Source organism: Echinops telfairi, unplaced genomic scaffold (assembly GCF_000313985.2).
Source record: "Echinops telfairi isolate 266 unplaced genomic scaffold, ASM31398v2 ScPeMD7_9;HRSCAF=40, whole genome shotgun sequence".
Classification (NCBI taxonomy): domain Eukaryota; kingdom Metazoa; phylum Chordata; class Mammalia; order Afrosoricida; family Tenrecidae; genus Echinops; species Echinops telfairi.
This window is the reverse complement of record NW_022103906.1, coordinates 26,366,484-26,376,789: the sequence shown is the minus strand read 5'-3', so window position 1 is coordinate 26,376,789 and position 10,306 is coordinate 26,366,484.

The window sequence follows — 10,306 nt, the reverse complement described above, 5'->3', positions numbered from 1 at the left end:
TCCCAGCTGAACGCCGGGACTGCTCTGGTCCTCGGGCTTCTGCGCGCCGGCTGCCCAGCGAGGACCGGGCTCCCCAATCTGCCAGCGCCACCCCACCGCGGCCCTCCCTGCTCAGTCGGTCCACCCCGCCTCTCCTGCTTTCTTGGACCGGCCCTACCTGGCTCGCTCTCAACGCCCACTTTGTGCGCCCTTCTTGCTGCTTTGATTTCCTTCACTTGATCCATCCCTTCTCCGTCTCCGTCTCTCCTTGCTGCTGCCCCCTGAGTTGTTTCACCTCCTCTGACTCATCAGTTCCCTTTCCCCGGGCTTATCCCGCCCCCCCCCGCCCCCCCCGGCTAAAAAGGCCAGGTTTGGGGACCCGACTGGCAGTTTAGGGGCATTGCTTCACCACGCCCAGTTTTGCTGACGGGAGCCCAAAGCGCTGGCACTCCCGCGCTTTTGACATTGCAGTTCAACTAACAATTCTTCCAGCGCCTTCCCAGGAGCTGAGTTTCAGGTGAAAGGCGAGGCACGTTTCAAGTTTATAGCTATTAATGTCACCTAGCCCCTTTCTAACACTATCATTTTCTCTACCACTCTCACTTTGAACTTCTGGCATTTGAGCGAGGCGGGAGACCGAGCTCACAAGCTCTGGTCGGACAAAGGGCCAGCCAGTTACGCAGGGTGCCAAGGTGCCAGGTGCTACAGGAGGCTGGGAGCCCGAGGGTGCGCAGGGATAATCCGCTAAAAGCGGGCAGGGCCAGGGAGCCGGCGCTCTACCCAGGGAGTGTCAGCCCCAGCCACAAGGGGTGTGTGGGATGCTGCCAGGGTGGCTAGCCTCAGATTGAACTCACTCTCAGTGAAGACCGCCCAAAGGCAAACAGCCACCTTTGCGTGTCTGCCACTCCCCTGCTCAAAACCCTGCAGGGATCCTCATTACCCCCAGATGGTTCCAGACCCTCTTCTTGTCCCTGCAGACGCTAGCCCTCAGTTCCAGTCTTTGGAGAGAGTGGGGCAGCGTGGAGTTTAAGGGCACCTACAGACTTTGAGCATCTCTGACAAACTGCCTTCCAGCCCAGGCCTGTTACTTACCACCTGTGTGACCCCAGCCGAACCTTAATCAATCTCTCTCTCTCTCCCTCTCTCTCTCTCTCTCTGTCTCGTTTTCTCTCTCCTTGCCCTTGTTCCCTTTTGTTCAACTGCTTTGCTCAGAGATATATTCCAAAACATGCCTGTCACACACTGGGCACTCCCTACGTATTTGTTAAATGATCCAATTCTAGTGTACTAGAGTTGCTTCGGGAATTCAGTGACAATGCCTAACAGATATAAGTCCCTGCCAGTAAATGTAGTAGACTGACTCATGCTGATCCCACCGGAGTAGAAATGTCCACCATTGTGTTTTCAGAGCTGCTCTTTGGGGAGTACACCACCAGACTTTTGTTGTCAGGTATCTGGAAAGCAGGGAACCCTCCAACCTTTTGGTTAGCAGCCTAGTGAGTTAACTAATTTTTTTACCCACTCAGGGATTCCAAGTGCGTCGAAAACGAAACTCAGTGTCATCGAGTTGATTCCAACCCATCATGACCTTATAGGGCAGGGTAGCACTGGCCCCGTGGGTTTCTGAGACTGTAACTTTCCAGGAATAGAAAGCTTAAGCTTGGTCCTGTGGAGCAGCTGGTGGTTTTGAACTGCTGACCTTGAGGTTAGCAACCCAACACATAGCCACTACGTCACCGGGACTCCAGGAATTTGGGGTAAAGGATTGGGTGAGCTCTAGACATCAAATTTGTTGTCAGGCCTTCAAATAAGAATGCCATGGAAGAGTCGGGAAGATTCTGGAGGCCTAGTCCTGGTTCTAACACTCCTAATTATATGCTCTGAGATAAGGCACATTGCCTTGCTAACCACCGTTTCTTCAACTGCAAAGTGAATGGGTTTGGATTAGATGCTCTTGAAAAACCCATTTCCAGCACTGATAGGCTGTTTCTCTTTCAGATACACACAAGGCCAACAGCTGGGTGTGGCCTACAGCTCTCCAGTAATTGACTGAGCTAGGCAAAGTTGTGGGCAGTGTGTGTGTGTGTATGTGTGTGTGTATGTGTGTGATGGGTAGAATTAGCATATAGTATGACATAATAGATACACCTTTTGAAAGGGACCCGCCAGAGAAAAAATGGAGAGATTTGGTAGTGGGGGTGGAAATGAGGAAGGAGAATTGAGAGAGAAGAGCAGTGCATGGTGTGTGTGTGTGTGTGTGTGTGTGTGTGTAAAAGCCCCAGGAAGCTGTGTGTGTGTGTGTGTGTGTGTGTAAAAGCCCCAGAAAGCTGTGTGTGTGTAGAAGCCCCAGGGGCTTGTGTGTGTGTGTGTGTGTGTGTGTGTGTGTGTGTGTGTGTGTGTAGAAGCCCCAGGAATGCTTTTGCCAGAAGTCCAAAGCCATAATTAGCTGCCTGGTTCAGCTGTTGGGGATGGTAATGGCATGTCTGGGTGTGTCTGCCTCTACCACCCCTGGTAGAGGTGGTTCCTCTTCTCCTTTAGTAGGGAAAGGATGGCTCCCCTTTCCGGGTACCTGGACTTCTGAGATGTCCCCTTGGGACCTTTCCACCTTCACCTCTCCTTGTCTTCAGCTGAATGTAGAAAACTGACCAGTCACCACCCATGTTCTTGTACGACTCCTCTGTCATCATCGTTCCCTCAGGCATCAGCATCTGAGATACAGGGAGACTCCTCTTGTGGATTACCATCCTGTGTTCTGCCTCTCAGACTGGACCCCAGGACCAGGACCATGGACCAGATAGCCCAGCCGCTAGTCCAAACCACCAGGAAAGTGCTCCTCCTCTGACTTCCTTAATACACATTTACTTGTCTCAGTTCAAATAATTACCTGGCTTCTTGTTTTTTCTTTTCAACTCTTTACTCGTTTTGACTTCAAAGACTACAACTTCTTTCTGTCCTCGCCTCTGGCTCCCCAGAGCCCTGCACATTGTTGATACACTGCCGGTACTCAAACAGGACTCCAAGGAATGCCCCAGAGGCACAGGATGAGGTGTCGAGAGGACTGCATTCAAATGGGGGGTGGGGGGGGGAAGCCACACCTTATTCCCATTTCCTTCCCCAACTTGTAGCCTTGTCATAGCTCCCGCCCACCCCCCAAGCTTTTTGAGACTGTCCGTGAAGTGTCAAGAGCCAGTGCTTCAGCCAAGCCAAGAAACCATGATTTTCTCCACTCTTCTCCTGACTGGCACCTCAGACCGCAGAGAAGTCTTTTGCCTCCCATCATGGAGAAGATCCCCCACACCACTGAGGCTCAATGCTTGCTACCAAAAACCAAACTCACCGCCACCGAGCCCATGCCGACTCACACTGACCCTAGTGGACAGGCTAGAACTGCCCCGGTGGATTTCCAAGACTGGAACTCTTTTAAGGGAGTAGAGAGCCTCATCTTTCACCCCCAGAGCAGCTGGTGGTTTCAAACTGGTTATCTTGTTCTCAGCCACTATGCTGAGGGCTCCTCATTAATGCTTTTCACCAAGGTTAAAAAGATACAAGTCATCCCTTCTTCAGGAAGTCATTGGGGTGGGGGTGGGGGGTTGGGCACGAAGCAGTAGGAAGTTTATTAGTTGGGTTGAGAATAAGATGGTTCGTCACCTGAGCTAGGGATATAAAAATGCCGGGAGAAGAGATTTTCTTTGTCTCCTCAGCATGATGCCAGGGGGCTAGCTATGGAAGATAAGCTCACAGGCCACATAAGTGGGCCTTCCTAATGTGGGGAGACCAGGAGATGGTAGACTTCTATGGTCCCCCTCAGCCCTAGGACCAGGTGACAGTCAGGTAGGGAAGAATCTATGTGCACTGGGACAGTCTCCAGTAGCCAACGGAGACCGGCCAGGGCACAAAGTGGAGTGGGGGGGTCAAGGTTTTTAATTCTACCCGGACAGCTTTTGAACCAGAGTGACTGTTGGTTATGGAATATTTCTGGTTGTATGCTGTTCTTTACTTATAAGAATACTCCTAAACAAAAACTTCCTGCCATTGGATAGGTTCCAACCCTATAGGATGTCTGAGGCTGTGAATCTTTATGGGAATAGTTGGCCTCATTTTTATAGGAAGAAATAAAGGCTACTTTCCATGTGCTATAGTGTATTCAGGCTCTGATAGGAAGGATGTGCTGTTTCTGGAACCATCCACATCAGTTATCTGTGCCCACTTCCTGGCCTCCTGGCTGTCTAGGGGTCAGCTGCAAGCTGGGAGGGCATGGCAGCTGGGCCATGTCGCACTTCAGGTTTGGTGCAATGGAGCAGGGGCTGTTAGAGGAATTTTCATGGGTCTATAAATCAAGCCTGAAGACATCTTCCCAGTCTCTCATTGAAAGTTATCAATGAAGTTGAAAGAGCCATGCCTAAGGTTTGGTGCCGGACACGGGTTAGCATCCTTATGTCAGGACCCTAGGTTGGGAAACAAGAAAAAGCCGACCACACCTTACTGAGATTGGAGAATCTTTGGAAATTTGGAAGTGGCGGAGGAAACAGAATTCCAGAGTGCTGAACAGAGCTGTACGGGATCAACAGGTTATCAGGACGCCATCCTCTAGTCCCCCAAGGAGAAGACAAGACCGGTGGGCTTTCCTTCAGGCCTGGAGCCAGTGTTTGGCAAGATGGGTTCCAGTGCCTTGCCTCCCAGGGCGATTAAAGCCCTCTGCAGTTTCCCTGGACGTAAAGCTTTTACAACCAGAATGTGCATTCCTTTTCTAAGACCCTGAGCACCGTGCACCTCCCAGGTCTGGATTTCAGAAACCTCTCCATTGAGCGGGGAGGAACTCGTCTCAGCCCATTTGCTCTGTCACAAAGACACATGAGACGGAATTCAGGTCGTTTCTCCTTTGCCCTAAAATAATACCAACCTCGAGACATTGTTCAGCGCCAGCATGCGCTGCCCCAGCCTTCTTATCTGTCACTTCTTTCTGGGTTCTTCCTTTGTGCTCAGATGAGGAAGAAGTTATGGAAACAAAACAACAACAACACAATACTGCTGTTGAGGTTTTGACTCAACGGGACCTTTAGATGGCGTCCGAAGAAACCTGAAAGGAAAACAGAGCGAAGAACGAGGTAGATCAGGGGGCTGAGACCCCAGGGTTTCATGGCACTTGTCACTTATCTGCAACAGGAATCTGGTAACTGAGCTGAGAAAAGTGGGCTGGTGAAAAATCAAACAAGTCTCACATGGCACTAACTGGCCTCTAGTGTGAATGGGCTTTGTTCAGCCCCCAGCTGACAAGGTTCATGGGATCAGAGGAAGCAAGCTCTTTGGTTGCGCAGGATTAGAGAAGAATGAGACTGGTTGACTCTCCTTCCTCAGACACTGCCTCCCTTCCTTTTCCTTTTTTCAGTAGGGTGCCACCAACCATTTCTTTTGTGTGTGTGTGTGTGTGTAATCAGCTTTTTTTTTTTAGACATTTTATTAGGGGTTCATACAAGTGTTATCGCAATCCATACACACATCAATTGTGTAAAGCGCATTTGTACATCATTCTCAAAACATTTTCTCTCCACTTAAACCCCCGACATTAGGTCCTCATTTTTCCCCCCCTCCCCGCTCCCCCCTCCCTCATGAGCCCCTGATAGTTTATAAATTGGTATTTTGTCATATCTTGCCTTGTCCGATGTCTCCCTTCACCCACTTTTCGGTTGTCTGTCCCCCAGGGAGGAGGTCACATATAGTTCCTTGTAATCGGTTCCCTCTTCCCTACCCATTCTCCCTTTACCCTCCCTGTTTCGCCACTCACACCACTGGTCCTATAGGGCTCATCCGCCCTGGATTCCCTGTATTTTCAGTTCCTATATGTACCAGTGTACATCCTCTGGTCTAGCCAGACTTGCAAGGTCGAATTCGAGTCATGGTAGTGGGAGCGGGGAGGAAACCTTTAGGAACTAGAGGAAAGTTGTATTTCTCATCATTGTTACATCACACCCTGACTGGCTCATCTCCTCCCCGAGACCCCTCTGCAAGGGGATCTCCAGGCCTACTAATGGGCTCTGGATCTCCACTCCGCACTCCCCCCATCATTCACTATGGTAAGATTTTTTGTTCTGATGATGCCTGACACCTGATCCCTTCGACACCTCGTGGTGGCATGGGCTGCCACCAACCATTTCTAATACAACATCCCATCTCTGAAAGGCCCTTACTCATCACCTGCTCTGCAATGCATCTCGCCCATAGTTTTGACAAGTTTACTTTACAACGGTGAATTAAGAGGATGTTCCACTCACGTGAAACAGAAAAGCCTGGTTCAAACTGGTTTGAACAATAGGAAAAATAATAAAATCCATACGCTCAGAGATCAGGTCCCAGAATGACTCACATCACAGTTTAGCAATGTCCCCAAGGCTCTGGCCTTTCCAGCTCTCTGCTCTGCAGGCCGCAGCGGTTTGCCCTCAGGGCAGATGCTTCATGGTTACTGATTGGATCTAGAAATCTAGTGGTTGCATCCACACACAATAGGCTGAGAAACAAAGAGCCTTGTTCTTACATTTCTTTCCGTTTCAAGGAAACTTTCCCTAGAAGATCTTCAGCGGAGTGGTCCAGGTTCAGACCACACCATCTAGCAATCCTTGACAAACTGCCTGAGATGACCATAATTGGTGTTTGATGGGTCAGTTGGGTGTGGGGTAGCTATCTGGATATCTTTATTATCTCACCTTTGTCTTCAGGGAAAAGGAAGCCTTGGCGGGAAGTAACAGTCTTTGCTTGTTCACGGTCCTGTGTCTCTACCAAGCATGATCCCTGGTACTTTACTTCATAGTCATAGAAATCATAGCCTTTGTTTCAAAATGAAGAAACTGCTGCTCAAAGAGGTTCAATAATTTGCTCCAAATGCCACAACTGGTAAACAGAAGAAAGGGCTTAAGTTAGAATCCAGGCCCAACCAAAGCCTTGGTTGTCTCTGCTCTTTCAGATTGCTTCTCTAGAAGCCAAGGCTGCAGACTCCTCAAATGAATTCATTGGAGCCTTCTGGGACCCCTGAAAACATAAGAGATGAAATAGCTCCCCTTCCCCCACCAGATTTTAACTTCATTGCTTAGATCTCCCACACTTCACAACATGCCCCACACTTGCCTGTGTGTCTCTTCTCCCTCTTCTCCAACAGGTACACACCCCTCTAGTCACCTGCAGAGCAGAGCTCCTCATTGCCCCCTTCCCTGTGCCCCCTTCACCCTCTGTGCCCTGGTCTTCCTCCAGATCAGATAAAGACGTGTGTTTCAAAGCAAACCCACGGCCATCAAGTTGATTCCACTCCAAGGTCTCAGCGGATGGTCTCTATGACTTAAGTTTTGTGGGAGCAGACAAGCTTCATCTTTCTCCCTCAGAGAGCCACAAACCTTTGGCGTAAGCAAACCAACCAATGTCTAACCCAGTGTCACCTACGATGGCTTTTACCATTGGGGCTTGGCACCCTACAGCTCTGATCGCCCCACCTTTCTGAAGCCCCACCTCATGTGCACTTTGCAACGCACATGTGCTTTATAGCCCCAGGTGAAAGAGATTTAAAATCCCACCAGATTTTAAGCACTCAGATCAGTACTTGGCACAGGAGAACCTCTCAATATATATATCAGGAATAAATGGGGGCAGGGCCCACAGCTCATTTTTAGATATCTCTAATAACACTCAGCCTGCTGTGGAGCACATGGTTGGTTAGTGATGGACTAATTGACTTTGGGCTAATTTCTCCCCAGGGCTAAGGAATGGCATGCAGACAAAGAAACTGGCATGACCTTTGTCAGTTCCGGTGGAGGCCTTTTGCAAATGGGCCCTGTCAAGCTCACATTTGCTTGTAGCCCTAAACTCATTTAAACAAATAGAGCATCTGAGACCCGTGACTCCTGGGAAATCATTTAGTCCCCCTATGGGGAATGTTGGCACCATTATTTACTCCCTCTGGGGGAGGGGGCGGCAGTGGGGGAAGGAAGAGGGGAGGCCTTTGAGACCCTGTGTGCTAAAATTTAATTTACACATTCAGTTTCTCAGGAAGCTGCGCCTGGGGTCCCAGACCGGATGGCTGCTCTCCACTGAGGGTTCCCAGACCAGGAGTTGCCCTGAGCTCGCTCTCCTGCTGGCCGCCTGGCTTCCTGATAGACTCCTACAGACTGCCTCACCTCCCCACTCCAGTCCTTGCCTCTTGGAACTCACCCTGTTCTCTGTGCTCTTTCTTGTGTATCAGCTTCTCTAGGTGTTGACTGCTCCTTTGATTTTATTCCCAGAGTGGCTCTAGGCTCTAGGAATGGGTCTCCGTGTGAGCACTGGCAAGAATGAGGGAGGCTGGGTGGAGGGGATAGGATAGGTGGCACAAGGTCACCTCCCAGGTTCTTTCCACTATTCTTGTCCAACTCTTTCCTTCTAAGTCTGCTTCACAGAACAAATGGAGGACTTTTTTTTTTCTTTTTTGCCGGGTGAGCCTTCCGGAAGCTGATGCACTTGGATTGATTTTGCCTTCCAGGTGCAATCAAGGCAAAGTTGTGCAGTGCCATCCCTTTGCCCAGTTTCCTCGGCCCTTCACTCTGCAGGTTACTAGGTGGGTTACGTGAGTGAGTTCGTATCTATAGACCATTTAGACTAGCACCCCACGCTGCGTGGTTTTAATTGTGGTTGCTTTTGCTCTCTTTCTCACCTCCCACTCCCCAACACAGGGAGATTTCTAGTCTATTGCTTCCTGTTGGGAACCACCTGGATTCTCTGTTGAGGCAGAGGACCCACAGCTGGAAATCTGCGATTGAATTCTGCTCTGCTGTTCAGGAGCTGTGTGACCTCAGGGAAGTCTCCTGCCCCAGATTCGCAATTTCCTGGACTTTTCCATTCCCATGAACAAGATAGCTCCATGGGGCGTGAAGGACAGGAATGGTAGCTGAAAGTTAACATCCACTACCAGGAAGGGCCATGCTCAGGGATACTGGGATTTCCATAAAAATAGAGCACTTACTCTGCGGCACTTTCCCTGCAAGCGCCGCCCCTGCAAACCTTCCCCAAGGTCTTTTAATTTTATCAGAGAAGATAATCAAGTAATCTAAAGGTGCAAGGCCAGTGTGGAATTTCTGGCAGCATCAGTGGGCTAGGGCGGTGGACAATAGGGCTTCATCTTGCCCTTGAAACCCCAAGGTCAGATTCCAGGCTACACTGAACTGGAACGCGCTGTGAAAAGGAGCCAGCTTGGTGAGTAGGGTGAGGCAGCCAGGGGAACCGGTCCAAAATGGCAGCTTGAGAGGATGTAGTCTGCTGCCTGTTCTGGAACCTCTCAGAGCAGTGTTTAGAATGTTCCCTCTCATTAATCCTATTTAAAGCCTGGCTGCTGAGAGGGGAGGCGGGAGTCCTGTTTCAACTTGCAGCAGTGAGGTTCCCTGCCGCCTGGCTGAGCTCAGTGCTGGGAGGGGGAGGGTGGCTTTCTGGACCCCCAGAAGAGAAAGCTTCTGAACAGGCTTCCCCTGTGTTTCTCATGACAGCCCCTAGTCCTAACCTTTGCTGCAGGAGAGGCTTCGGAGAGCACTGAGTTGTGCAGTAGTCAGGGGTGCCGGGCACAGTGAGGGGCAGTGGTGGGGAGAACCAGAATGGGGAACTCTTGTGTAAGAGTGTTCTCTGGGAAAGTCCCTCTCCCTCTGGGCATTAGGAGATCTTTAAAAGCTGAGAACAAACATTTCCAGTTTCTCTCTTGTCAAGGCAGATTCAGATCCAGGGGAAAGGGAAAAGTTTGAGTGAACATGGGGTAACAGATTAACAATGGAGGGTTGGCCTTTTGCAGCTGAAGAATAGAGGGTGTCAACGTCTACAGGTGACAGCTCATTTCTGGGGAACCAACAGAGAGCCTTCATAGCTGAGAATCTGTGCTTGAGATTTATCCATGGGCAGGACAAATGCTTCTCATGTTGTTTGAAGGCTAGAGTTCATAGGTCACACTGACATTTTCTAGTTGCAGGATCATGAACAAGTCATTTAAACCTCAGGTGTCTTTATCTGTAAAATGGAGAGAAGCCCCCATCCAAATTGCCATCTGTCTCACACACCTCACTGAATGAGCACAGGAACAAATAATAACTGATGAGAAAGTTCTCTTAAATCCTTCAGTCAGTGTACACACGCGGCCCACCCATCTGTCCATTTGTTGTTCTCTGTCTGGTGGCTTGAGTCTTGCTATCATGCTAGAAGTTATGTCACCAGTAGTTCAATACCAATATGGTGACTGAAGACAGGGAGGGTTTTTTGTTTGTTTGTTTTTAATCATTTTATTAGGGGCTCATAAAACTCTTACCACAATCCATACATACATCAATTGTGTAAA